The sequence below is a fragment of the Lepidochelys kempii genome, chromosome 1 (assembly GCF_965140265.1).
Source record: "Lepidochelys kempii isolate rLepKem1 chromosome 1, rLepKem1.hap2, whole genome shotgun sequence".
Lineage (NCBI taxonomy): Eukaryota > Metazoa > Chordata > Testudines > Cheloniidae > Lepidochelys > Lepidochelys kempii.
In genome coordinates, this window is record NC_133256.1 from 85,474,121 (window position 1) to 85,483,035 (window position 8,915).

Below are 8,915 nucleotides of genomic sequence, written 5' to 3' on the forward strand. Positions count from 1 at the left end.
CAGATTAGACAAATACAGACCATGCTCCATGAAGGATATAGCAAATGAATACGAATAGCATTAAGCTTCTCCTAACTGAGTCTGAACAAGCCAGACCCTTACTAACTCAAATAAACAAAAAAATTAAAAGCACAGTCCAGGTATTCTGCTGCCCATACTAATGGTGACACAATGAAGGGACTGTCTGGATCAATGTCTTCTTTACTGTACATCAGCTTTGGCCTTTTCACCACCAAAATTTCATCTTATTGTAATGCAAAGACAATTGATTCCATTCAAATTATATTTTCAAAACTGTGCTAAAGTAAAATATGTTAAAAGGCTCTCCTGGACTGTCACATTTATATATTCACAGCCCAGCTAATGGCGAAAGCAGCTGGGTTTTTGCAAATAAAATATCATTGATAAGAATAAGGAATTTTTAATTTAGTTAATTTAATAATTTCAGAAGTGACCTCAGAGTGACTCATTTCATGCTATGTTACATATTAAATCAGACTGCATATTTTATTCCATCTTAATAGGTCTTGTTAAATCATCCATCCACCAGTGATAAATTAGTAGGCCCAAAGTGACACACAGATTTCAAACTAAGTGGCTGATCCACAATCAAAGCATCCACTTCCCACTTTATTGAGGTGAAGGAGCTATTCTAATTAAGCTGCTGCTTTGTAGAATCTATGCCATCAGGATTTTTGAATGTGCACGAATTATTTTTTTCTATGATAGAGTGACAGTTTTAACACCGGAAAGTGGAATGAGGAGCCCGTCTTTTATTACAGTACACTACACATCTTCAAACAGAAGTACATTTCAAGTTTTAATGAAATGACTGTTCTCCTAATGCTGTGCTTAATTTGTAATGAAAGAGGTGTCGGGGCTCAAGCAATTTTTTTTTACTTTCATAACTGATGTGGCAAGCCCAGAGATGCTGGGGCTATGAACTGCCGAGCCTACAGGTGCTGAGGCTCAGCCCTAGCAAGCCCTGACACAAACTAAGCACTGTCTTCTGGGGAAATCCTACTCCCTGCAAAAAACACTGAGGAAATGACATTTTGCATGGGGAAACCATGTGAAGGTTGGGAGTAGGGGAGCCATGTGGCAGATTAACCCACCAAATGGTGGTATATGAAACCAGCTTCTTGGGTGGCTTCAGTTCCTCTCAGCATAGCCAAATGATGACAAATTAAGGATTGCATTGTATAGAGAGCCATGCTTGCCAAGGAGAGCTCCTCCTGAAGCCGTGATGCCTCCTGATTATACTGGGGAGCACAGCCACTGTGTTCATAGAATCATAGAATCATAGAATATCAGGGTTGGAAGGGACCCCAGAAGGTCATCTAGTCCAACCCCCTGCTCAAAGCAGGACCAATTCCCAGTTAAATCATCCCAGCCAGGGCTTTGTCACGCCTGACCTTAAAAACCTCTAAGGAAGGAGATTCTACCACCTCCCTAGGTAACGCATTCCAGTGTTTCACCACCCTCTTAGTGAAAAAGTTTTTCCTAATATCCAATCTAAACCTCCCCCACTGCAACTTGAGACCATTACTCCTCGTTCTGTCATCTGCTACCATTGAGAACAGTCTAGAGCCATCCTCTTTGGAACCCCCTTTCAGGTAGTTGAAAGCAGCTATCAAATCCCCCCTCATTCTTCTCTTCTGCAGGCTAAACAATCCCAGCTCCCTCAGCCTCTCCTCATAACTCATGTGTTCCAGTCCCCTAATCATTTTTGTTGCCCTTCGCTGGACTCTCTCCAATTTATCCACATCCTTCTTGAAGTGTGGGGCCCAAAACTGGACACAGTACTCCAGATGAGGCCTCACCAATGTCGAATAGAGGGGAACGATCACGTCCCTCGATCTGCTCGCTATGCCCCTACTTATACATCCCAAAATGCCATTGGCCTTCTTGGCAACAAGGGCACACTGCTGACTCATATCCAGCTTCTTGTCCACTGTCACCCCTAGGTCCTTTTCCGCAGAACTGCTGCCTAGCCATTCGGTCCCTAGTCTGTAGCGGTGCATTGGATTCTTCCATCCTAAGTGCAGGACCCTGCACTTATCCTTATTGAACCTCATCAGATTTCTTTTGGCCCAATCCTCCAATTTGTCTAGGTCTTTCTGTATCCTATCCCTCCCCTCCAGCGTATCTACCACTCCTCCCAGTTTAGTATCATCCGCAAATTTGCTGAGAGTGCAATCCACACCATCCTCCAGATCATTTATGAAGATATTGAACAAAACCGGCCCCAGGACCGACCCTTGGGGTACTCCACTTGATACCGGCTGCCAACTAGATATGGAGCCATTGATCACTACCCGTTGAGCCCGACAATCTAGCCAGCTTTCTACCCACCTTGTAGTGCATTCATCCAGCCCATACTTCCTTAACTTGCTGACAAGAATACTGTGGGAGACCGTGTCAAAAGCTTTGCTAAAGTCAAGAAACAATACATCCACTGCTTTCCCTTCATCCACAGAACCAGTAATCTCATCATAAAAGGCGATGTTGTCCCTTAGCAAGCTATATTATTCCTTTCTAGAGCTAACCAGCTCAAGCGGTTTCTGCAGACGATGAAGGGAAGGGGGAAAAGCATTGTTCTTCCCCTTTCCTACATATCCCTACCCCATTTGGAGTCCCTTGTGTGCTGGGGGTACTGGTAGTAATCTCTGTGTTCAGGGAATATCGAGACTGTAGTTGTGGTATTTGGACAGTGTTAGAAAGGAGGAAAATCAAATCACACCTTCTTTCCCTTTGCACATCAATGAAAAGGCCAGCTACAGCTTGCTGCTATATGTCAGTATCAAAGTAATGGCTCATTAATGTGCCCCCGACCTTCATGATAAGGTGATAAGCTGTTTGAACTGAGGTGCTATCCATCTTCCATCTGATGGATCCAGCAAGGCTGCTAGTGTGGCACTAGAAGCTACTCTTCCCTGGATGCCTCATTTTCAGTGTGATAGCATGCTAATTGACTGAGCAATGTTAATTGGTTTTCTAGAATTTCATCAGGATAAATCTGAGACTGTTTTCTTTTCACAACATCAAGGTACTCATCAGAAAAAAAGTTTCAAGCAAAGGAACCAGATTTGTTCTTGTAAATCTCATACATGCATCAAGCTGCTCATAGGTTTTGTAACATACAATTAAAGGGGTTCTTGTATTGTTCTCACCATAATAATGTAAGATTTTCAGCTATTCTCTCTGTCACGGGGCAAGGACATCCCGTCACCCTGCGGGGGTGGGTCAAGGGCATGGTAGCCCCGTGGTTAAATCAATATGGCTGCGCTCAGCCTGAGGGCTGTGTGGCCCAATGACCAGCACTGATAGGGCTCCCCTCGTTTGCAAGGAAGTGCTGCCTAATGGCCAAAGTCAGCGGGACTCCCCTTGGTGGCAGGGAAGTGTGGCCTAATGGCCAAAGTCAGCAGGACTCCCCTTGGTGGACGGGAAGTGTGGCCTAATGGCCAGAGTCAATGGAGGGGGTTTGGTGGGCTGCCACCCAAAGCGGGAGAGCAGCTGGACAGAGGGATATGGGCCCCCTCTGCTCCACCACGTCCCAGCCCAGGGCTCTGGTAGTGGCAAAGGGGTTTGCCACGAAGTCGGCGGGGAATCCGCCCACAACACACCGACTGCAGCAAGGACACTGGCTAGTCCCTCCCTGGGCTACTTCATACCTTGATTCCTGCAGTTGAAGTCAGGGTTTCCTCAGAGCCTCCAGGCCCCTTCAGTGCGTTCAATCTCCCTGGGGTGTCTGCAGGTACCTGGTGCCTGTCTGGGTCTCAGCATCCCTCGCTCTCGCAGAGCTAGGCTGCTGGCTGTTCCGCAGCTAGAACCTGAGAGGTGTGTCCTTCCTCCTCATCAGTCAGCCTAGACTGAGCTGAGGTGCTCCCTTTTGTGTTGCAGAAGTTGGAGTATGCCCAATAGGGGTGTGTGGGGGGTGGTGCTTCTGCTGCCAAGAGTACTGGTTTAACCCCTTCATCTCTTGTGTGGGTCAAGTACACCCCGTCACAGTCTCATGTTGACATCTCAAAGATGAAGAAGGTCTAGATAAAACACATTTTAGAGAGCATGTTTTTCACCCTTTGGGATATAGAAGATTCAGAGAGGCCTTCCAGCATCCCGTTCCCTAAATTCACCCTGATATATAGTATGATATTTGATCTAGTGGTGAGATGTGTATGTCTTAGAGGAGAAGTTAAGGGTGTCTACTGTACAATAGGTTGCCCTTTCATTTCTTTGCTTTGAAAGTTTTGCATTGGGTTTTTGTGTGAGGCAACCTTAAATGATACACAGAAACATTATGTAGGGTAGTTAGAAAGACAGAGCACTGAAAGCACCCAGTGAGCTCAGGATGTCATATAGATGCTTAAGCTTTTGATGTCATATAGATGTTCTAGCTTTTCAGGTTTCATGTAAAACAAAATTATGTTTTACACTTCACTGTTGCAAAGAAAATCTTTAAAATTTGAAGTGTTTTTTTTTATTATTATACACTGACACTGGATCCAATGTCCACACCTCTTCCATTTTCCTTTAGCTAATTGGTGACTTCCATGAAGATCCTGGTCTCCATGACAGTAGTCATTTGCTTTCTCAAAAATGCTCTTCTTCAGGGGTTCTCAACCAGCAGTATGTGTACCCCCGGGGGTATACAGAGGTCTCCAGCTCATCTAAATACTTGCCTAGTTTTACAACACGCTACATAAAAAGCACTAGCAAAGTTAGTATAAATTAGAATTTCATACCATGAGTTGTTTATACTGCTCTATATACTATACACTGAAATATAAGTACAATATTTATATTCCAATTGATTTATTTTATAATTATATGGGGAAAATGAGAAAGTAAGCCATTTTTCAGTAATAGTGGGCTGTGACACTTTTGTATTTTTATGTCTGATTTTGTAAGCAAATAGTCTTTAAGTGAGGTGAAACTTGGGAGTACGCAAGACAAATCAGACTCCTGAAAGGGGTACAGTAGTTTGGAAAGGTTGAGAGCCACTGTCCAACATCAACATGTCAGCAGTGACTTCTCCAACGGAGAAATGAATGTGGTGGAGGGTGGAGGGGGTGAGGGGAAAAGCAGGGTATTAATGAAAAACAGACTGAGCATTGCCAAAACAAACAGTGGCTCCCCCAGCCACACTTCCGTATGTCAAAGTAGATGTTTCTTTGTCAAAGATCATCTGGACATAAAACATGTGCATTGGCTACCCAATATGCGAAAGTTTTCAAACCACTTCACCAATCAATAGTCTCCAACCCTAATCTCTCCCTCCTGTCCAGACCCCTCATCAGAAGAACCCTTCCATCACCGTGAGCTATTTGTAGAATCCCATGAATACAAACAACCAGCACACTACAACAGAGACATTTTTATCTGCTAGCCTGTCCTGATGGGCACATTTTCGGGTATGACAACAGCAAAAATTGCCTTTACTTCTAAATATATATTTTTTAAAACTACCTATAATGTCAGTGTCAAGGTTCCTTCTCCACTCTGAACGCTAGGGTACAGATGTGGGGACCTGCATGAAAAACCTCCTAAGCTTCTCTTTACCAGCTTAGGTCAAAACTTCCCCAAGGTACAAAATATTCCACCCTTTGTCCTTGGATTGGCCGCTACCACCACCAAACAAATACTGGTTACTGGGGAAGAGCTGTTTGGACACGTCTTTCCCCCCAAAATACTTCCCAAAACCTTGCACCCCACTTTCTGGACAAGGTTTGGTAAAAAGCCTCACCAATTTGCCTAGGTGACTACAGACCCAGACCCTTGGATCTTAAGAACAATGAACAATCTTCCCAACACTTGCACCCCCCACCCCCTTTCCTGGGAAATGTTGGATAAAAAGCCTCAACAATTTGCATAGGTGACCACAGACCCAAACCCTTGGATCTGAGAACAATGAAAAAGCATTCAGTTTTCTTACAAGAAGACTTTTAATAGAGATAGAAGTAAATAGAAATAAAGAAATCCCCCCTGTAAAATCAGGATGGTAGATACCTTACAGGGTACTTAGATTCAAAACATAGAGAATCCCTCTAGGCAAAACCTTAAGTTACAAAAAGGATACACAGACAGAAATAGTTATTCTATTCAGCACAATTCTTTTCTCAGCCATTTAAAGAAATCATAATCTAATGCATACCTAGCTAGATTACTTACTAAAAGTTCTAAGACTCCATTCCTGGTCTATCCCCAGCAAAGCAGCATATAGACAGACTGAGACCCTTTCTTTCTCTCCCTCCTCCCAGCTTTTGAAAGTATCTTGTCTCCTCATTGGTCATTTTGGTCAGGTGCCAGCAAGGTTACCTTTAGCTTCTTAACCCTTTACAGGTGAGAGGATTTTTTTCTCTGGCCAGGAGGGGATTTTAAAGGGGTTTACCCTTTCCTTTATATTTATGACAGTCAGATCTACTCAAGAGTCGTCTTTCCGCCAGTGTATATGTAGATACACAATACTGTAAAAATTGTGAGTTTGACACAGAAAAAAATGTAAGCAAGAGACCAGTCTCAAATAATTCCTTTTAAAAATTGTGAAAACAAAGATTACACAGAAAATTCAAAAGGCATACAGACAAACTTGATGTGAATTTTAGTACAAAAACACCACTTCCACATAAAGGATACCAGAAATTGTTGCCCTGTTTAAAGCACATTTTGAAATGCAAATTGAATTATGGAATACTGACCAATGCTCCATAATATACTAATAATTATGTCCAATAAATGATATTTTATCTATTCTACTCATATAAGGCTATGTTATTGTTGGCTCTGCATGGGTGCCTTTCACTCCTTCCTTGTGCTGCTGTGAAGGGACCAACCATCCATACAGTATGGTCCTGCTTTGAGCAGGGGGTTGGACTAGATGACCTCCTGAGGTCCCTTCCAACCCTGATATTCTATGATTCTATGAGTTCTATGACTCCACAGGGCAAGGACTACAGCCCACAACACTAGTGGCCAAAAAGAGGGTAGGAAGAAACTGGGCGAGAGCAAAGCTATGGCCCCAACTCTCTTCATTAGCTAGATAGATATTACTAGTGCTATATTCAAAAGCCTTGATTTTAGTGCAGCTATTACAATTTACACTAGCTGAATGTCTGCCCTTCCGTGTTGGACTAATTTCACCTCATTAAGGTTCAATGATAAACTTTCACTGACTTCAATGGGAGCAGGGCTAGGCCGATGCTAAGTGCTTCTGAAAATGCCACCCTACACTGAGAAGTATTAAACATCTTTTTTTTAGCTGTTTACTTCCTAAAGTGCATTTGCATATTAATTAAATCCAAAAATAAAAGAGTGCAACTCTCTCCTCCTTTTACCCACCTCAACTTCTCCTCATACAAAGGTATATTTGATCACAGTATGCTAGTGAAAGAGGGAAAGACCCAAACAAGCACATTACAGCAACTCATGCAAATTATGAAAAATGCAGAATATTGCAGAACTTGGCTACATAAGGTAAAACTCGGAAATGCTTGCTAAATGTGACTGGAACACAGGCAACAAGGTACAAGGTCTCGTTGACCTTAGCAGCACTACAGAAGTAACAGGATGAACATCTTTTTGAAAAATGTCATCAATGCATTATGTATAAAACAGATATGTATTCCACTTCAATGGCAGTCATGCGTATCTTTCTGTTCCTCTGCTGTTTTTCTCAACAAAGGCAGGGAAAGTCAGTATCCATTTATTCTTGAGTTTTTCTATACAGCAATATATTTTACACAATATCCCATTGTAATTTTGATGAAGTACAGAATTGTGTCACATTGTTTTGAAGGGTCTTATTAGAGATGTCCTCAAACAAAAAATACTTGTACTAATTAATGTGTCCCTCTTTGTTAAATAAAAATTCTTTAGCTACATTGCAGAACTGCATGATTCAAGGGATTCACAAAGGGATACATTATGACTCCGTTCATAATTTTATCATTGTAGATTTAAATAATAATGTGGGACTAGAAGAAGGTTATGATACTTCCCTCTCTGGAATAGTTTGTTGTTTTAACTCTGACATATCCTGTAGAGGTTCTAGCTTTGTTATTGAATGATATGTAATTCTCTTTCTCATTCTCTCTCTATATATGCATACTTTAAAAAACCCTACTTAAAGCTTTTATTGTTGCTGCTGTTATGCCAAATGAAGGGGGAAATAGCTCTATGGAAAAAAAATAGACAATCTGTGGGAAAGCACACACAATGAAACATTCAGTCCTTACCCTCAGAAGGGGTAGCTGGCCACACCTAAGCATAAATTGGATTAATATCCCTTTAACACTGAAGATGCAATAGAATCATCTAATTTCTTTCTACATATACTAAAATTATTTGACTTTGCCACCACAGTTGGAAGTTCATTTTCTTATTCATCCTTATGTAAAATAAATTCTCATTATTTTAACATATGTTCCCTCCACTTAAAACCCTAGTTCTGGTCTGTCCAACTATCTTAAGCTTAATTTGGTTATAACCGTAGCTAGTTTAAATATTTCAATTATGTCATCTCTTACTTCTTCTCTCAAGACTAAATAATCCTAATTTAGTCTATTTTCCTCACATTATAAACTTCTTTAGTCAATGTATTTACATAGATACCCTTTGCTGTACTCTCTTCAACTCAGCAATATATTTCTGCAAATAAGGTGACTAAACACTACTCTAAATGTGGCTTAACCAGTGGTTTATAGAATGACAGCACAATGTCTTTGAATTAATAGAATAAAATTATCTTGATAAAAGGTGACACTGATGCCCTACAGTGGACATAGAATATAAATATTGGCTTTCTCAATACACACAGATAATGTTTCTTTTCTCCACTGGTTTTAAACTACCCAAGGTTGGCAGCTACCAAACGGTACTAATTGATGTTTTTTGTGATATGAATTCATAGTCTCAGT